This window comes from Chrysemys picta, chromosome 7 (genome assembly GCF_011386835.1).
Source record: "Chrysemys picta bellii isolate R12L10 chromosome 7, ASM1138683v2, whole genome shotgun sequence".
NCBI lineage: Eukaryota > Metazoa > Chordata > Testudines > Emydidae > Chrysemys > Chrysemys picta.
This window is the reverse complement of record NC_088797.1, coordinates 86,237,116-86,256,591: the sequence shown is the minus strand read 5'-3', so window position 1 is coordinate 86,256,591 and position 19,476 is coordinate 86,237,116. Positions and strand designations below refer to the sequence as shown.

Here is a 19,476-nt window from a genome sequence, read left to right as displayed (position 1 = left end):
CCTTATGCCAAGCCAGGGGCTGCCCTCCTGCCCCGGGGAAGGAGACCCGAAGGAGAACTGGGGTAGCTGGAAAACAGGCGTTGGTCCAGTAAATGCTATTCATCCCCAGCGTGGCTCTCGGCCTATGTCTGCGCTGCGCTTAGGCTCCCACACCTCGCCCATGCAGCTGACTCAGGCTAAGGGGCTCTTTCATTGCAGTGTAAACATCAGGGCTCAAGCTGGAGCCTGAGCTCTGGGACCCTCCCTAGAGCCCAGAGTCACATTATCTACTCCGCAATTAAACAGCTCCATAAGCCCAGTCAATTGACAGAAACCAGCCCTGGGTTTTTAATTGCAAGGTTAAGAAGAGGAAGTTTTCTAAGTTTGATTACCACTACCTGTCAGGACTTCTTTGTCAGGGTCGCTATAGTTGATCATGCTTGACTATAGGTTTCAATATGTAGTAATGTGGCCTCCCTTGCTCGTATCCAAGTGCCTCCTACAGAAATATACAACTATAAGCCTCTCTCTTCACTCCATGAAGAAAGACAGAAGAGGGGTTGTTTTGTTCCAGATATGCACAAGACCAAGTAGTGAGCTGCTTATGAGAAAGGTAAATCAAAGATCAATTCAGCACTTGGTTCAGAACCGTCCGAGGTCATGCTCATTCTTACCTCTTTCGTGGGCTGGCTCCTTTGAAAGTTCTGCCTCCCTCCTGCCCTTATAAATCTCTGCCTATTAGTCATCAGTTTCATTGTGTTAGCAGCATATAACTGCCATGGGAGTATAGGCAGGCAGGCAACCTTGTAGAGGCTCTGAATATTAAACAGAACCCTTGAAAAACATCTCAGCAAAATCATGTTGGCCCTCTTTTTTGCCCCATCCCCAAATACAGTGGCTTCAAAATAGAGATTTCAAAAATATATATATATATATTGGGTTTTGTGTGTCTTCTCATTCTTGAGCCTAAGGCTATGTTTTCAACCTTTACTCTGCAACTTTTTAAAACAAAACTGACCTGAGATTTAAACACATTTAGTGGGGGAGGTTTAAGAAGAAATAAAAAAACTACTTTCGATAAAAAATAACCACTAAAGGTAGTAGTACTGTAGTTCCAGGGGAAGCCAGTATGCAGAGCAGAAGGTCAACGTGTTTACAGCAGCTCATGTTGCTGAGCAAGCAAGCAGGTGCTGTACCAGCTCATGCTTCCTTAGGCTGTCTGGCTTCATTCCCGGATATGGGAGTTGCAGTTATTGGGCATGGAGGTCAAAATTGTGGATCACTGTTGCTAGTTCTAAGTCTTCTGGCCCAGTGCAAGTGGAAATGAGCCACATTCAGGAGCCTGAGGCAATGAAATTACAATGAATAGGTAGATGCCTGAAGGGGTAGCTTTGGAGGAGGCAAGTTTTTCAAACTGCTTCCCTTTCCCCACAAGTATCACTTCTCTCTTGTCTGGGTTCAACTTCAACCACATGCTCCTCAGCCAGGCACTGATCTTTTCTGTGTATTAGAAGTAGAAAAAGTTATTTACATCTTTTATATCAGATATAGAGCTGTGTATTACCTGCACATTGTTGACAACTCAGCCTATTTAACCAACTTATACAAGGGCTTCACATAGATAAGGGACAGCTGAGAACCACAACCACCTGCAAGGGCAGTGGGATCATAGGATGGTGTCCTAAGCACTGCTGCATTGATTTTAGAAGTGGTCAAGGGGTGGCAGTTCTACTTAACTAGTTCTTCCACTCCTAGGTTACTTGGTTTGATAGAGTTTGCTCCCACACAATTTGGGAATTTCTTTGAATCCATTTTTGTGGGGTGAATCATGGTGATGGTTCATGGTCTGAGTAGGAGAGGGAGTAATTTGTGTGTTTTGTATAGCTATATCCAATCCCAGAACCCAGTGGCGAGGACTAGTCTTCTAAGGAAAAACCTAAAAAGGAGGAAAGATTAGCTAAGATTTCAGGTAGCTGAAGAAAAGGCATTAATTTTCTTGGGAGACTTTACTGTCCAGACTATCAGCCATGTACATTTTATCATCATGGACACCATCTTAGATCCTCTTGGAAGCCTTTTGTATGGGGAAATTTGTAGATTAATAGGATAGCTAGGTTAGTCTTATTTTGATTCACAGTATTAAATGGATGTGTTTGAAGGATTTTGTTTTACTAGAGCCTCTCTAGCTTTTGAGTTCACATACTATATAACAATACAAATTGTAAGTGTTGGCAAAGTCTGCAGGGGTTTTCCTGCTCAAATCAGCTGAATTTTTGCTGTGTTTTGCTCTGAAGTTTCAGAGGAAGCAGTGTGAGTTTTGTTTAATTATACAAAACCAAAACAAAAGGTATAAAGTAAAAAGCAACACAAACACACGTGTATGCCTAATGTCCTCAAACTAAAAATCCTGCATTCTCCCAAACTGTTCCATCTCTCCCTCCCCTGACTCCATAGTATTGGGAGACACAAGGATCATTTCACCATATTTGTCAGTTTGTTCAGGTGAATTACCTCTGGTTCTGAACCACATTTATGGAAACCCCCAGCCCGCACCACAGGAATATACTGTTATCAGCTAATGAGCAGAGATAAAAGTATGTACCATGTCATTAAGCACCTCTGTTGAACACTCAAAAGAATATCTGGTAGTCAAAGTGTACCTTATTTTCAAGAACTTTCCCTTCATATGAATAAAATATTAAAATATATTTGTCACCATTGCATTAGATTATTAGCTGGATATTCCTGATTCAAGTGTTGGTGTCACTAGGCATAGCTACCAGGTAACTTGGGGGAGTGGAAGGCCATAAGTGCTGATGAAACTCCTGCGCTCTGGGTCTAAGTGAGCCACAGTGACTCCATCTTGTGAACTTTCACTACTTCTCTGCTAACTGCTTACATGCTGAAGCAGAAATGTAAGGGTTAGCTTTTCTAGCAGACAGCTGTAGTTTCGCTCACAAGCACAGTAGAGATAAGGAAGGGGGAGGGAGAAGCCTCTACATCTTAGCCTGCGAAGGCCGAAGATAGCAGACAAATGGGAATTTTTCTAACTGTAACTGCTTGAGGAGGGAGGGGAAGGAGGGATAGGGGGAAAAGTAACAGAACAAAAGCTTACAGAAACTGCTTGGAATATAAAAGGGACACTTGCTTATATGTGCTGTGCTTGATTTGAGAGATGCTGGTCTCCTAGTGCCTATTCAGAGCTCTTGAATAAAGTTTGTTTGTTTCTCCACCCCTGGTGTGATTATTGGTGCAAAGCACACTGGGCAACGAACCCCGCTGTTGCCCCCTCGGGCCCTTTAAGCCGGAAACACAAGGATAAGCAGAAAAATGGTTAACAATATTATTTAAGTTGTGAGTTTAAAATACACTTGAAGAGTTAACCCTTGGGACAAACAGAAAAGTAAATTTCCTATTTATGTTTCATTTTGTCTGGATATAGACCAGGGTGGATAAAAATACATAATATTTTTTATTTAAATCTTATTTTGTTACATTTTTCTGTTGAAATGAAATCTGAATTTAATCCAAAATAGGTTAAAGCCCAAACTTATTATAGTCCTAACATTTAAGTAAAAAAAAAAAAAATGCTGACTCCATAAGCCTCTATCAAAATCTTTGAGTTAAAGTTGGCTTTTCTATATAAAGATGTTTTCCCCATGATTCTAACTTTTGAGGTCAAGCTTTATAAATATGGCACAATAAATCAGCCTAAGTAATTTAGGAGAGTATCATTTTCAAGAGACTAAGCTGAGTAAGAACTTAAGCACCAGTCACTTTCATTTAGGCATATTTGAAAATTTTCCCAGGATGACCTGAAATAATCAATTTAATTCACAACTACAGTTAAAGGAACTGTGGGATTAATAAGACAATTGTAAATGTGAAATGTGTTTTGATAAGAAGTTTGTGTCCCAAACATTTAAGGTTGTTTTGTTTAACAAAAATAAATTTTATATGGTGGTGTGTAATTAAATTCCAGTTACTATCCTAATGCAGATTGACAGTAATTCATGAGCAAAATGTTATCTACTTAAGCAATATCATTCACCATTTTCTAACTTTCTAAAAGTGTACAATTAAGAATCTGAAAATATTAAGCTATATAATTGCTTAAATAAATGTATATAGTTATAGTGTACCCTCCTACATATCAAAAAGACATGTACAAAATCTAATATAAAGTCTATTTGTTAATCAACACGTTTTAATATTTGTATCAACCAATGAGCATGCACCTTTCTTTAGAAAATAGGGTAAATTAATATGGAAAAGGTGATTAAAAATCCATTTAAATTGAGGCTTTCCACTTGCTGATTTAAAATCAATCCACCCTGAAGCAGACTCACAAGGTCAACACTACATATGTTTGCATTGTGAAAGTTCTCTTCAGCTAGTGTCTATTCTAATCAAGGAAACCCTTGCAGGGATAACAGTTGCAGAAATTGGTGGCTGCCTTGCTTGTCTTTGCAAGATATAGCAAGTCCACAAAGCAACTCTAGTTTTGACAAAAAAACAATTTGCTGAGTCCACATACAACTCCACTTACAATTGTTAAGAAAGAAGAAGCACATTATCTTCCATTGTGTTCACCTGTTGCTGGAAACAGACTCCAGGAATTCAATAGGTGTTGCTGAGAGCAGGAGCTTTTAGATGCTTTCTGCAATGTGAGTTAGATCTCACTGAACATGTGCAATCACATATTTGTAAATTCTTGTCTACAAAGGGGCAAAACCAATGCAGACTGCATAGATTTAGCCAGACTAAACAAAAGACCGCCACCTTGGCATTACAGCCCTCTAACAGCTGATATAAAATTATTCTACTTAACTGCTAGGGGGCAAATTTGTCACGTACACATGAAAGATATACAGCACAGCTACACGTTGTCTTAACTCAGGAAGTTCCTTCATTCAAGAGGAAATGTAGCCAAACTCCAAACCTGGAGACAATGGACCTTTCTATGCCTGCGTCCTGTAGATAACTGCTTGGTTTGCAAAATAAGCAAGGAGGAGGGGGCAAGTAGATGAACAATAAGGGGTCATAAGAGGGGCAGATACATATAGCTTGCTAATTATGTATGGTAATGATAGCAAATTTTGGCCAATCATAGAGCAATAGATTATCATAAGCAACTGCATATAATGCTTTGGTGTAAGTGTTTTCTTTGTTCTTGCTGAGTTATGAGCTCGAACCCAATTGCAATTGAAATAAACGGATCACCCCTCCCGGGGCTCCTTGCTTGATTAGCTGTGTCCATCTCTCCTTATTCCTCAGCTGGAACGGACAGAAATTTCTTTGACACAGCCAATGCTTCTAAAAGGCCAAGGACAGCTGATGTGTGTGGACACAATGTGGTATATAGATGTTGCTGATTAAAATACCTTGAACTTGCAATTTGTTACAAAGCCATTTTCCCCAGCTAATACAGAAAAGAGAAGAAAAGGAGGTTTGGGGTCAGAATTTGAAGGAAGACAGTGCTTGGAACACAGGAAGTAGCAAGATATTCTAGGAGGCAACCTGAGAAATGGTACAAAGCCAACAGTATGGTAAGTGTATGTGGCGTTTACTATACTTGCTGCTTTTGGAATCTAAAAATATCTTGTTCCCCATTGTACATCAGGACAGAGCTACCCAGTGCTGTTCTACAATTTCATAGTCCAGGGTCAGCAATAAGAATGACATGACTAATGACAGCGAAGAAGACTTCGAACTGTGCCAATCTGAGCAAATTTCTTCCCCTCCTGCATTCCTTTAAAAAAAAAAAAAAAAAAGTCATCAGGAGATATCTGTTCTATTGTCCTTCTCTATCTTGCAGCTATTCTGGACTTGTTGCTTTTATTTTTTATTTATTTTAAAATAAAATAAAACCAGAACTGTCTTCCAAAGCCTAGCAATGTCCCTTTATCACCCTTACAGGAACATTAACAAACATCAGGTTCCATTATGTAAGTTGCCTCATCTATTACCTAAAATCACAAACATGTATCCAGCCAGCCTTACAAACAACATACACACAAATCAAAAGTATGTTCTTCAGATATTCTCCAACTTGAAACTAAGTTGTGCTTTAGTTTGTTTAATTAAGTTTATTGGTCAGATGATGCTTCATGAAAGTGACTCTATGGTTTGACTCAACGCACACAGGTTTTGGAGCAGATATCTAGATAATTGCTCTGTACCCATCACTGAAGTATGGTACCTGAGCCCTTACCAATTTATCAAACTAGCCATACAGTGATCTTCTGTGCCACTGCTACAGCAAAGGACAGCCGGAGGGCTTGTCCTCACAGGGAAAAGTTCAGCAACCCACTTCTGAAGCATCAGTTACCCTCTTGAGCCACAAAGAATTCTCTCCCTCCTGGCCTTTCTTTCACATCCCTCAAATGTAAGGGCATGCTTTGATCTCTCTGACTTGAGGACAGACTTGCAGATCGTGGAATGCTGTCCACAGGACATTCCCTCTTCCAAATAAGCGGCAAAATAACACTCTCAACTAGTCTTTAGAGAGGAGATGCAAGTGCAACACCTCACAGGCTCAGAAGACTTGCAGCAAAACAGGAAGAACCCTTGTTTTGATCCAAAGCTCCTTTTCCAGCTGTAGGCTGCTGGATGAGTGTCAAGGGAGTCCCCAGTTTGGAACATGACTCATTCTCATGGGATGAATTCAGCAGCACAGCTTCTAATGTAATTTCCTACCTAGACTGACAGATCCAATACAAGAGATCCCAGCTGGCATGAGAAAGTAAAGAGAGTATGCTCTCTGCTGAGACTTCATGTGCTGCCTAGGGCACACAAATTGCCTTTGCTGCCTCCTCAAACTCCTCCTGGTGATCTCATACATTTGCATATGCAGCATACATGAGACAGCAATTTGGAAACCGTGGGAACACATCCAAGGACCCTTGCAGCCTCAGGTTTTGCAGCCTGCCTGAACAAGCTCTATGCTGTAAGCACTTTAAAAAGCACCTTCACTTAGTGTTAGAGAAGCCAGTCTCCATTGCATTAACAACTAAGTGTTCTGTGGTGACCGCACTGAGCCAGTGGGGGAGAGCATGAAAGAACTGCAAAACTAGAAGCTGATGCCTCAGAAGCATTTGAGGCTTTTTCTAAGAAGGGAAGTAAGATTTCCCCTTTTTACAGATGGGGAAACAGAGGCAAGGTGAAGGGGCTTACCCACTCTCACGTATCTAGTCAATGGGAGAGCCTGTAACAGAATAGAGGTCTCTACTCCCGACCAAGTGCCCTGTCCTTTGTCATTATGCACAAACAAGAAATAAAGATTTAACAACTGGAAAGGTCACCATTAATGCAGAACCATTCTAGTACTGAACTTTCAAACATGAGTTAACAATATCAAAGCAAAGATGCCAAACTAGCAATATTTTCATCTCCAGTGACTCAGATTTGACTACTGATCTCAGAATAGTTGAGTTTTACATGTTACCTAGAGGGTGGTAATAGTGTAAGCAAAGTGCTGGGTGAATCCTATTCCAGCTCAAAGCATTTGCTGGATAAGCAAGAGGAAGATAGCCTGGAACCAATACACCCTTGACAGGTTCAGGAGCATGTAGTACAAAGTTTTCCCCTTTTTGAATCCTGCATTTTAGCAACCAGATTGTGTTTACAAGGAAAAGAAGTCTTGAGAACAAGCCTCAATGATTGGCTCTTAACCAACCCTTAAAGATGATCTGCAGAGGAAAAAAAAAAGTTTCTGCTTGTCATTGCCTATTTGTGATCTATAAAGACAACTGCATTTTTTTCATTACAAGTTTAAATTTGTTTATCCTGGGAGATCTTATGGATGACTGGACAGGTAGTGGTACTGTGACATCACAGTGCCAAAGAAGTGAAGCCTGAGCAATTGAGGGAAGGGATTTTTATTAATACTGTTTATCCTTAGTTTTGTTCATACAATTGAAAGAAAAATTCTTTTCCCTGAAGGAGTCAGCACTCCCGCCTCTTCAGTCAGGGGTTAAGGAAACTCCCAGTACATACTGAGGGCTAGGCTACACTAGCAACGCTAAAGTGCTGCCGCGGCAGCACTTTAATGTGCCTTGTGTGGTTGTGGCGCAGCGCTGGACAAGAGCTACCAGTGCTCTAAATAAACCCACCTCAACGAGGGGCGTAGCTTCCAGCGCTGCAACTCGCTGCGCTCAGGGGGTGTTTTTTCACCCCCCTGAGCCAGAAAGTTGCAGCGCTGTTAATTGCCAGGGTAGACAAGCCCTTAGTCATCCAAGTCCTCTGTCAAGTCTTCCCCTTTATCGTTCTTGAAATTTCTACGGTGAAATACAAGCAGAAAAATTAACCTTAAAACCCACCAGCTTTCAGGCCTTCACAGTAGATCATTTAAAAAGCAGAAGATGGCACAGGACTAATTTTCCTCATTGCAAGCCACTTTTAAAGCAGCCAACACTGTTAGATTGAAGCTCAGCCTGAATTTCTGGAGTGGCCAACATACAATGGAACAGCACTGCTGCATTCCAGGCTCCTACAAACAGCTGATTTTCAGTACATGCCTCTATCACAGCCATATTATCTCTGTAGACAAGGTGTAATTTGGGCTAGGTCTACACTTAAAATGCCACAGTGGCACAGCTCCTTTAAATGTAGGCACTAACTCTAGTGACATGAGGTGTTCATCACTGTAGTTAATCCACCTCTCAGAGAAGCAATACCTAGGTCAAAAGAAGAATTCTTCCATCAACCTAGCACTGTCTACACTGGGGGCCAGGTCAGTTTAGCTACATCTCTCAGCAGTGTGGATTTTTTCACATCCTTAAGAGAGATTGCTATGCTGATGTAACTTTTCAGTTTAGACCAGCCCTTGGTTTAAGCCATCTCAGTGTCTTTTGTAACCAAGGTAGGCCCTATGAACAGAAGCACCACAGCCACGTCAGCTGAAACTGTATATAAAATCTATTTTTTTTTTTAAAGGTCATTTTTTCAAATGGCTGTTTTTGCAGTGCAGCAGGGCTCCTTCACTTTCAAAAGGAACTGTCTGCTAGTTACATTTCTGCTTGGCCTGGCCTTTCGTCATCTTTGATGAGGGTTCGATAGCAAGATAACAATAGCAAGAAGTACTGTATTACTTAATCAATATCTCAGGACATGGAGTACATTAAAGGGCCCTTAATGCATACCACAGATGTGTTTTGAGGCACAGGGCCAAAACTGAATGAGCTTGTAACTGCCCCAGAAAGGTATTAATGGAGTATTAACATGCGGCCCAGAGAACATTGTGTCTAACAGAACATGTGTCTTTTGTATTTAAAAAGAAGTTTTACAAATGAAATTAAAAAGAGAGTCAGTCCTGCAGTCTTTCCCCATTCCCATTAATTCCCATGGGAATTTCAAGAGAGTAAAGCCTGCACAATCTGGGGGGGAGGGGTGGGGAGGAGGAGGAGGAAGGAGGGTATATGTACTTCTTTCACTACACTGTTCTGCTCTGGGGGGTGGGAGGGGAAGTTCATAGCTGAAAGGCAGCAGGAAACAACAGAAGAGAGAAATTAAAAGCCTTTTCTGTGGCATGTGTGTTTGTTTTGGTGGAAATCTAGTGGAAAGTTCTCTATGCAGGAAAACTTCATTTTTCCTGAAGGCCTTGTTGTCATTCTTTGGATGAGTAGGGCTGCAGGGGTCTCTCTTCAGGGATAATTAATAATGCTCCTGGATCAGTGCAGAACAGTTTATTTGAGGCACTCCCAATCTCCAGGGGATTTGTCCCATGATGTATTTCACCTTGAAGGAAATCTGTTTTAAAGACAAGTTGCTTTATCTCCACGGCTTTATCTACCCAGTGGATGAAAGACTGAATCTTGGATTTTTGTGTGACAGAGCAGAGGGTTAACCACAATCAACAGCCCAATATTCTCCACCCCTTTGTTCCTCCTCCTCCTCCTTGTAAAAGTGCATCAGACATACAAGGTTTTTTTTATTTTTAATTGTTACTGCTGCTGTCACCTTTTACAGCCCTCCTCTGGCACTGCCCTCATTTACAGCTTTTTGACAATGTATGAGCTGCCACAGCACTGCTTTGCACTATCAGTACTGCCAAACCCAGCTTTCAAAAATTGAGAGTCAGACACAGCCTCCTACCTCAATTAAAAATATATTTTAGGTTTTTATTTTCCCCCTGCTGTGTGAGTCTTTCGGGGTTATGTTGTTGCAAGTGTCTCAAAGCTTGACAATTTAGGCTAGAAACTCACTTTTTAAAATAATGAAAATGAAGTTAAGTTTACAAAAGACTTTCACCTGACTCCAGGTAGTGAGGCTTTACAAAAAAAATACCACAACAAATATTGGAAGATTTGCAATAAAAATCAAAAAAGAATTGGCAACACTGCTGGAAAAAGCTATGATCAGTAGTGTCTTTACCAAGACCGTATAAAGGACAGAAGCTAACACTGCTTTCCCTTCATCCATGTGATTTGCCACCCCAGCAGAAACCTTTGCTTTCTGCTTCCCCATGGGTAAGAAATTCTGCTATGAAAAGGATGATCCCCAAACCAGGTGACCTGACAGAGCCTAATTCCTATGTCTATACTAGTACATTTGTTGATAGAACTTATGTTGCTCAGGGCAGGAACCCTGAGTGACATAGTTTTGCCAGCATAAGTGGTAGTGGGTACAGTGTTATGTCAGTAGGAGAGCTTCTCCTTCTGACATAGCTACTGCAACTTGTTGGGGGTGGTTTAATTATGCCAGCAGGAGAGCTCTCTCCTGTCTGCATAGAGCGGCTACATGGGAGACCTTATAGCAGCACACCTGCATCGGTACAGTCTCTTGGTTTTATACTAAACAACTCCCCTGTATCCCTAAAACAAAAGAGCAAAATAACCAAACAAGTATAGAGAATTGAGCTGGTTTGCAGGGATAGGACAAGTTAATCATATGATCTGAGATTTTAAAAATAAGAGGTCCTAATGAAGGAGTGGGAGGTCAAACAAATTCCTTTTTGGCTCCTAGACTGTTGTGAAATCTGCAATCAATTAGGTCAGGGTTAAGCAAAGATGTAAGCAAGAGTTATTCAGAAAAGCAATGCCACGCCATCAAACCATACTCAAACATTGTAAATCAAAGACTTTGATCCAGATAACAATGTCCACTGGAGCCTATGAGAATAAATTGATTTCTAATGGCCAAAACTCTGACATGAGTCAGAATGAAGCAAAGCTACATGGGTAAAATGGAAGAACTGATGAGTCTAGATACTCACCGCAAACTTTAACATTTTCTTGCTGATAATTATTTCACTGTGTCACATGACAGAATACACACTGCCGTGATCTATGCCTTAAGGGTCTGAGGAGTCAAGCTCAGCATTTCTGTAGGAAAGTCTAAAAATACAGATTTGTCAGAAGCCAAGATTGTCACAATTGAATCTGGCTTTTTAGGCCAGAGAACTCAACCCCCAAATTCTTCTGGAATTGGGGCAGAGCTCAAATAAGTCTATCTGCTTTGTGTTTCACCTTCAAGAAAATCCATTTTAAAAACAAGTAGCACCACACAACATTATGGGTTTTCCCGCCTAAATCTGCAACATAGAAACACCCCATCAGGTTGGTTTTCAATTTTCAGTTCTGCAGTGCAAAAACAAAAAGTTAAAATCAGGAAGAAAATTGCTCCGTTTTTGCACCACAAATAAGGAAGCCAGACAGTGTTAATTCAATACCCTTCTGTTTGCATTTCATATGAGAAAGTCCAAAAATACAGCAGCTGAACGTGCAATAGCAGGAAAGTCATATACATTCTGCAAGCCAAGTCCTTAGTATGTAGATTTACAATTTAACCAATGTTGGTATTCAGCCGACAGAATTCAAAGGGGTCTTTTTTAATTTAGTCTGACAGTGACCCAGGAGAGGTACCGTGCACCTTCTTATATTAAAACCATCAGACTTGATACTGACCCAATATAGAGTCATGCCAGCAATGCAAGTGTTATGGCTGATGAGATGAGACAATACTATCCTAAGATCTTCTTTTCAATAGCTGTAGTAACTTTCCTATGAGATGTTCTGTGAAGAGATGAAGGATGAAAAAACTGTCCCAAAATGTTAATGTATGTAGAGAATATTTATGGTTAAGTTATATAAATATAAATAAAAATCAGATCTGAGAAAACTCATCATTCACCACCAACGAAACATTAGTTTATACTCAGTAAATATTTAGGTATTAACCACCAGGAAAGAATATCAGAAAGGAAACCTGAAAGCTCTGTTTGTCTGTCCCTGTAGCAGGGACAGAGAAGTGTAGAGAGTCACACTGCCAGCTACAGACACTGTGGTCCCACCCCAACAAAGCCTTTTGCAGGATAAAGGCCTAAAACAGAAACAGATAAACACAAGAAGTTGCAACTTGAAGAATCACAAATATCAATCATTGCAATAAAACACTACATTTTTCTATCTGATCACACGGATGCATCAAGCCAAAGTTGCTGTTAATGCAACTATATTGAGATTAAAATGGCCCAGTATTTCAAATCAGATTGGTACCAAAGAAGTGGAAAACAGAGCACTCTCTGTCATTGACCTGTTTGTTGCACTGAATCTACTCTGTAAATCTTCTCCCAGTCTGTACCTTGTATTGTCCAGCTCCAAATGCGCGCTCTCTCTCTCTCTCCATATGCTTGATTAGGTAAGGTGCAGCAGAGCCTTGATCCTTCCTCATTACCAGATCTGCAGGTGTGGGTTAATGAGCGATTTAGGGAAACACTTTTCCATATAAACAAACGTTATTGGGCTTAGCCTCTCCTGTTTAGTGGGCACCCTCAAAATGCAAGTATTCTGCCCTGATTTGGTTCTCCTGACATTTTATTGCAGTCAGAAAGTTCCTTGGAATATTTCACCAATTTTAAATGCATCAGATTCTACAGACATTTATAGATTTCCTTCCCCCCCCCCGCTCTATTTTATTTATTTTGTGTGTGTGATTAATGTTCATAAAGACAGTAAAAAGTACAAAAAATAAATTTACAGCTTGTATACATCTCTAATAAAATTACAGTTTTACAACTTGTCAAAGCTGCAAGACCAGCCAATACTACATACACATAACATACTAGGGTGAGGATAACCAATAAAGCAAGACCTACATGAATAGGGAGAGGAGGAGGGAAAAAGAGGAGGAGTTAGGTGGAATAGAAGTCTGGTATTCTTTGAGCCACCTCAACATTTTGTATCCAAGTGTATCTAGAAATGGGGACTAAATTTCTTATAATTGCTGTCTAAGGCAATAAGCTAGTCTTTCTCTGGCTGCTAACTCAAACAGGTCTGAATACCACTGCTCTATTCCGGAGATAAACCAACCCTTCTCCCACCACCACTTAGTCTTGGTCTACACTACCCCCCTAATTCGAACTAAGGTACGCAACTTCAGCTACGTGAATAACGTAGCTGAAGTCGAAGTACCTTAGTTCGAACTTACCTTGGTCCACACTCGGCAGGCAGGCTCCCCCGTCGACTCCGCGGTACTCCTCTCGCCGAGCTGGAGTACCGCAGTCGACGGCGAGCACTTCCGGGTTCGACTTATCGCGTCCAGACTAGACGCGATAAGTCGAACCCAGAAGTTCGATTTCCAGCCGTCGAACTAGCGGGTAAGTGTAGCCAAGGCCTTAGTGATCTTTGCAAAAAAAAAAAAAAAAAAAAAAGCTTCCCCCACCACCACTTAGTGATCATTGCAGCCCTCAAAAACCAAAGTCTTTGTGGCAGAGTTAAACTCAGTTTAGCAGGTAAATAACCTAGGATATAATTTCTGGCTGATGTTTGGCTGCTGAGGCTGAACACTGTTTTAATTAAAAAGAACAGGAGTACTTGTGGCACCTTAGAGACTAACAAATTTATTAGAGCATAAGCTTTCATGGACTACAGCCCACTTCTTTGGATGCATATAGAGTGGAATAAATATTGACTCTATATGCATCCGAAGAAGTGTGCTGTAGTCCACAAAAGCTTATGCTCTAATAAATTTGTTAGTCTCTAAGGTGCCACAAGTACTCCTGTTCTTTTTGCGGATACAGACTAACACGGCTGCTACTCTGAAAACTGTTTTAATTCTTATGCCCACCCCTTTCCACTGCTGCCTGACCATTGGCCAGTCTCATAGCATACACATCAGGGTACCTTTTTCTTTGTTGCAAGGCCAACAAACTTCAGAGAATTAATGGACACAAATCTGACATCAGGAATCATAATACTCAAAAACCAGTGGGAGAACACTTTAACCTGTCTGGTCATTCTATGACAGACCTGCGGGTGGCTATTTTACAACAGAAAAACTTCAAAAACAGACTCCAACGAGAGACTGCTGAGCTGGAATTGATATGCAAACTAGATACAATCAACTCAGGATTGAATAAGGACTGGGAATGGCTGAGCCATTACAAACATTTAATCTATCTCCCCTTGTAAGTAGTGTCACACTTCTTATCAAACTGTCTGTAATGGGCTAGCTTGATTATCACTTCAAAAATTTTTTTTCTCTTACTTAATTGGCCTCTCAGAGTTGGTAAGACAACTCCCACCTGTTCATGCTCTCTGTATGTGTGTGTATATATATCTCCTCAATATATGTTTCACTCTATATGCATCCGAAGAAGTGGGCTGTAGTCCACGAAAGCTTATGCTCTAATAAATTTGTTAGTCTCTAAGGTGCCACAAGTACTCCTGTTCTTTTTGCGGATACAGACTAACACGGCTGCTATTCTGAAACTTCAGAGAGTAAAGCCTAGCTTTTGTGCAACCTGTGGCATCCAATGCATTTTGAATACAATCTTTTGTGTATCAAGCGGAGACTGAGATCCAGAAAAGAATTTTTAACATTATGGAATATGCTCTGCCACTGGGATTCTATTAGGGATTGTGATGAAGTCCAAACTAATGGTGCTCTTCTTCATTAGCAAAGTATACATAATTGACAGAGGCCTGCAGAGTTTATGAAACATTTCTAAGGTAACCAATAGTTCTGGGACCTTTGGCATTCCTAGGGAATCCAGACTAAACTGATACCTTAGTTTAGCAATGTCTTAGTTGTTAAGTACTGCTACTCTGCTCAGGATGGCAGGTCATAACATTGCTTTGGTGTTAGAAAAGGGACCAAGTTCTCCCAAATTACAGGTTTGTTTCCAATTTGCAAGTCTGGGTTGCCCCAAATAGGTGCTTGTGCATGACAATAAGGATGGAATTGGTACCTTTTAGCTAGGATAACCCAGACTCTTCACACAGCAAGGTCAGGGATTGGACACCTGAGCTTCCAAGCTCCTTGCCAGGGAGCAGAAAGCCTGGCAGTGCTGGAAACCCTGGGAGGCCCAATTGGAGCAGGGTTGCCCCCAATTCTAAGAGACTGCCTCAGCTGCCCCTGGGGAGTTGGGGGCAGCCAGCTGCTCCATTTTGGGGGGGGGGGGGGGGAGGGAGTTCAAACTGGAACAGTTCAATTTTTCCAAAATGAAAACATTTGTAGTTTCCTTTCTGTGAGAAATTTGTTTCAGTTTTTTTGCCTGCAGGCCACCTCCCCTGTCCCAAGCCAAGGATGTTGGCCCAGCATTGCCTGACGTAATGTTTTAATGGCATTGTCTTTTAAGTACTGGGTTATCTAAAGCCAGTGCCTGTCTTCCAGCACTGGAGTGCTGCAAACCTAAGAACCTTGCTGCAACATTTAGGTCCTGCAGTGCTTGCTTCCCTGTCTGCAGGGCTTTGGACGTAGCATGCTAGAGACAACTGCACCCATAGTTCATGACTCTGGCTTGAAGATTGTAGCCATGTGCCTCATTAGGACTATATGGGTTATATCTGAAGTAGGGACCATGTTTTAGGCACTCTTCTGCCCCATATGAGGAATGGAGCATCACAGAAAAGCAACAAAAAATATCCTTGTGTACTGTCTATTGCTGAACTGTGCTCCTGGCAGCCAGCCCAACTCCCATTAAAAGAAATAGGAAAACTCGCACTGATGTTAATGACAGTTGGAGCAGGTCTCTGGTCACACACAACTCCACTGAGGAGATCTTCAGAATCAAAGATATTTGTGTATTTGACAAACTGAGGGTACACGCAGTCAATATATGAAAAAATATCTTGGTTTTTCTAGCTTTGCCCACTGACCCAGATGGCATCTGGGGCATCAAGGGACATTTTATCCAGGTTGATTTATCCTAACCTTTACAAATTCAGTTCTTCATATTTTCTGTGTTAAAAGACTACAGCAGGGAAAGGTCACAGAGAAAAAGCAAGTTGTGTAAGAGGCACTGCCTTTGCCCTTCTGTTCTTGCATAGTTTCTGATTTTTCTTCTCAGCTGTGGTTTGGGGAATGTGTATTGTGAAAGAAGAAAAAGTCTTGCAGTGACTTTATTTTCCTGCAGCAGCCTTACAGAAGCAGAAATGAAAACGGAACAGAAACTCTATTACTGAGTTATTTCAAGAGCATACATGTGAGTGTGTGGGTGTGTGTACAGCTAGGAGAGGACAATTTGCAAGGTTCGTTAGAGACACGGTTAGTGTTGATCGCACATGTTGAACCTATCCTACCCTAAAATGTACATTTAAAAAAAAGCAAAACTCGCTGAAAAATATCAACTGAAAATCTTGCTGATGAGCTGGAGATGATGGGATTTGTTGGGATTGCAGATATGGATGACAATCAGCAAGGCATGCAAGAAAAATAATAACCAGAGACTGGATATAGGATATCCCAGCCCGATTGCACTGTGGACAGCAGATATTATTTACTTGTTTCATACACTGAAGAGAGGGAAGCTGCCCTGAACAAGTGTCCTGGTGAAAATACTGTCTTTTTGTATGAGATATAAAATCAAGGCCCTGACAACTCAAGGTAATCAAGCATCCCACTGAGCTTTTCACAATAGTGTGGGTTTTAGCCCTGAACTGTGGCACATATATTATCTGCACCTTTGACCCCCCCTCTCAGTTTGTATGAGTGCAAGTCCCTCCAAGTGACTGGCCTCCTGCCTTCACCTCTCAGGGTGGATTCTCCCTAGGGATGCCAACTTTCTAATTGCACAAAACCAAACACCCCTGCCCTGCCCCTTCTCTGAGACCCCGACCCCCACTCACCCCAGCCCCCCTCCCTCCATCACTCGCTCTCCCCCACCCTCACTGACTTTCACTGGGCTGGGGCAGGGGGTTGGGATGCAGGAGGGGGTGAGGACTGTAGTTGGGGGTGCAGGCTCTGGGGTGGGGCCAGAAATGAGGGGTTCAGGATGTGGGAGGGGGCTCCAGGCTGGGGTAAGGGGTGCGGGGTGCAGGCTCCGGGAGGGGGCTCAGGGCTGTGGTGTGGGCTCTGGGAGGGAGTTGTGGTGTGAGAGGGGGTTCAGGGTGCGGGCTTCGGCCAGGCAGCGCTTACTTCAGGCAGCTCGCAGTCTGCAGAGCAGCGGGGGTGTGACATTATCTGATTAAAATACGACCATATAGATCATTGTTGCAACCACTGTTACATATTTGCAATAAATCTTGTACAAAACGTGGCATGTAAGATGGTTATGATTTGCTTAATATGATTATGCTATTTGTATGCATGTATCATTTTTGTATTTGAAGTTAGGAGTATTGGCTCTATAGCTGTATTTCAAATGTTTGCTCCTGGGGTAACGCCCACAAGGTATTTAGCCTTCACATCTTGTAGGGACTATTCAAATTAAGTGGCTCATAAAAAACACTTAACTGACAATGCACCATGGGGACGCCCATCTACACTGAATAGACTGTCCTCCAAATACTGTCTGGGGTATAGGTAATGATTTCCTGCTGTGACTAAGCAAAATTATGCATGGACATGTGACTTGCCCATGTGATTCCAACCCCCATTTTTTACCTGTAATTTTCCACTGGCTGTGCTGAGGGCTTTGTTTGAAACAATGGGCTTCCCTCCAGATATAGCAGAAGCTATAAAAGGCCCTGGTAACACCTCAATTTTGCCTCTTTCCTGCTCAAACCTCTGGACTATGTACTTATACTAATGGGAGCATTCTAACCAAGGGACTGAGGACATTCCAATGATTTGGAAGCAATCAGAGACTTATTAAACCAGCAGTTTATTCCATCACAGCTACAAGCCTGAACCAAGAACTTTGCATTTATTGTATGTATTTGATTCCTTTAACCAATTTTAACTCTCACCTTTCTTTCTTTTTATGAATAAACCTTTAGATTTTAGATAAAGGATTGGCATCAGCATGATTTTTGGGTAAGATCTAAGTTATATATTGACCTGGGTGTGTGGTTGGTCCTTTGGGATCAGAAGAACCTTTGATTTGATGAGACTGATTGTAAAGAGTCACTCATCTTTAAATCCAGTGTTTTGGGGGGTGATACAAGGACTGGAATACCTAAGGAAACTGCTTTTATGACTTCTTGTTAGCCAGTGTGGTGAGACTTTTGTTGCTTGTTTGGTATATCTTTATGGAGAAATAACTACCAGTTTGGGGTGTATCTGCCCTATTTCTCAGCAGTTTGTCCTGAATTTCATTTTCTCAGTTGTAACCCACAAAAGACACGGTTACAGGGGGTAAGGAGGGCTCCCTGGCTCCGCGCTGCTCCTGGAAGCAGCCGGCATGTCTGGCCCGTAGGTGGAGGCACGGCCAGGCGGCTCTGCCGCTGGTACCACCCCTGCAGCTCCCATTGGCCATGGTTCCCAGCCATCTAGGGGCTGCAGGGACATGCTGGTCACTTCCAGGAGCTGCGCTGAGCCAGGGCAGATAGGGAGTGCCAACAGGACTTTTAACAGCCCAGTCGGTGGTGCTGACCAGAGCCACCAGGATCCCTTTTTGACTGGGCGTTCCGGTCGAAAACCAGAAGTCTGGCAACCCTAATTCTCCCACTCTTCAGTCTGGGTCCCAGGGTATCCTGTGTACTAACCATATTAAGCATGATTACTCAGCAGGCCCAACTAGATTGGGCTGCCCTTCAGGTCTTTGGGAGCTAGGACCAGTGGTGAATACAATGACAGAAAAACAGCCAAACAAAATATTATTTGGTCTTACAAGCAGGAATAAAGCACAACAAGAAAAAGGGGGTTCAACACAAACAGTCTAAACTAGGGCTGTCGCAATAACAATAATAGAGTACCATTTATTTAAATATTTTTGGATGTTTTCTACATTTTCAAATATATTCATTTCAATTACAACACAGAATACAAAGTGTACAGTGCTCACTTTATATTTATTTTTGATTACAAGTATTTGCACTGTAAAAAAAAATATTTTTCAATTCACCTAATGCAAGTACTGTAGTGTAATCTCATTATTATGAAAGTTGAACTTACAAATGTAGAATTATATACAAAAAAACCTGCATTCAAAAACAAAACAATGTAAAATTTTTGAGCCTGCAAATCCACTCAGGCCTACTTCTTGTTCAGCCAATCGCTCAGACAAACAAGTTTGTTTACATTTGCAAGAGATAATACTTCCCACTTCTTGTTTACAATGAGGAGTCTGGTGGCAGCTTAAAGACTAACAGATTTATTTGGGCATAAGCTTTC

General features: G+C 41.6%; 1 protein-coding gene across 1 annotated transcript in view; it reads left to right on the top strand.

Annotated features, from left to right (window-relative positions):
- Window positions 1-5,154: 5,154 nt before the first annotated feature.
- CHST3 (carbohydrate sulfotransferase 3) overlaps window positions 5,155-19,476 on the top strand; it is an 85,543-nt gene continuing 71,221 nt past the window's right edge. Inside the window, exon 1 of the mRNA XM_042856890.2 lies at window positions 5,155-5,528. The gene's annotated coding sequence lies outside the window, so the exon portion shown is untranslated. The remainder of the gene's footprint in view (window positions 5,529-19,476) is intronic.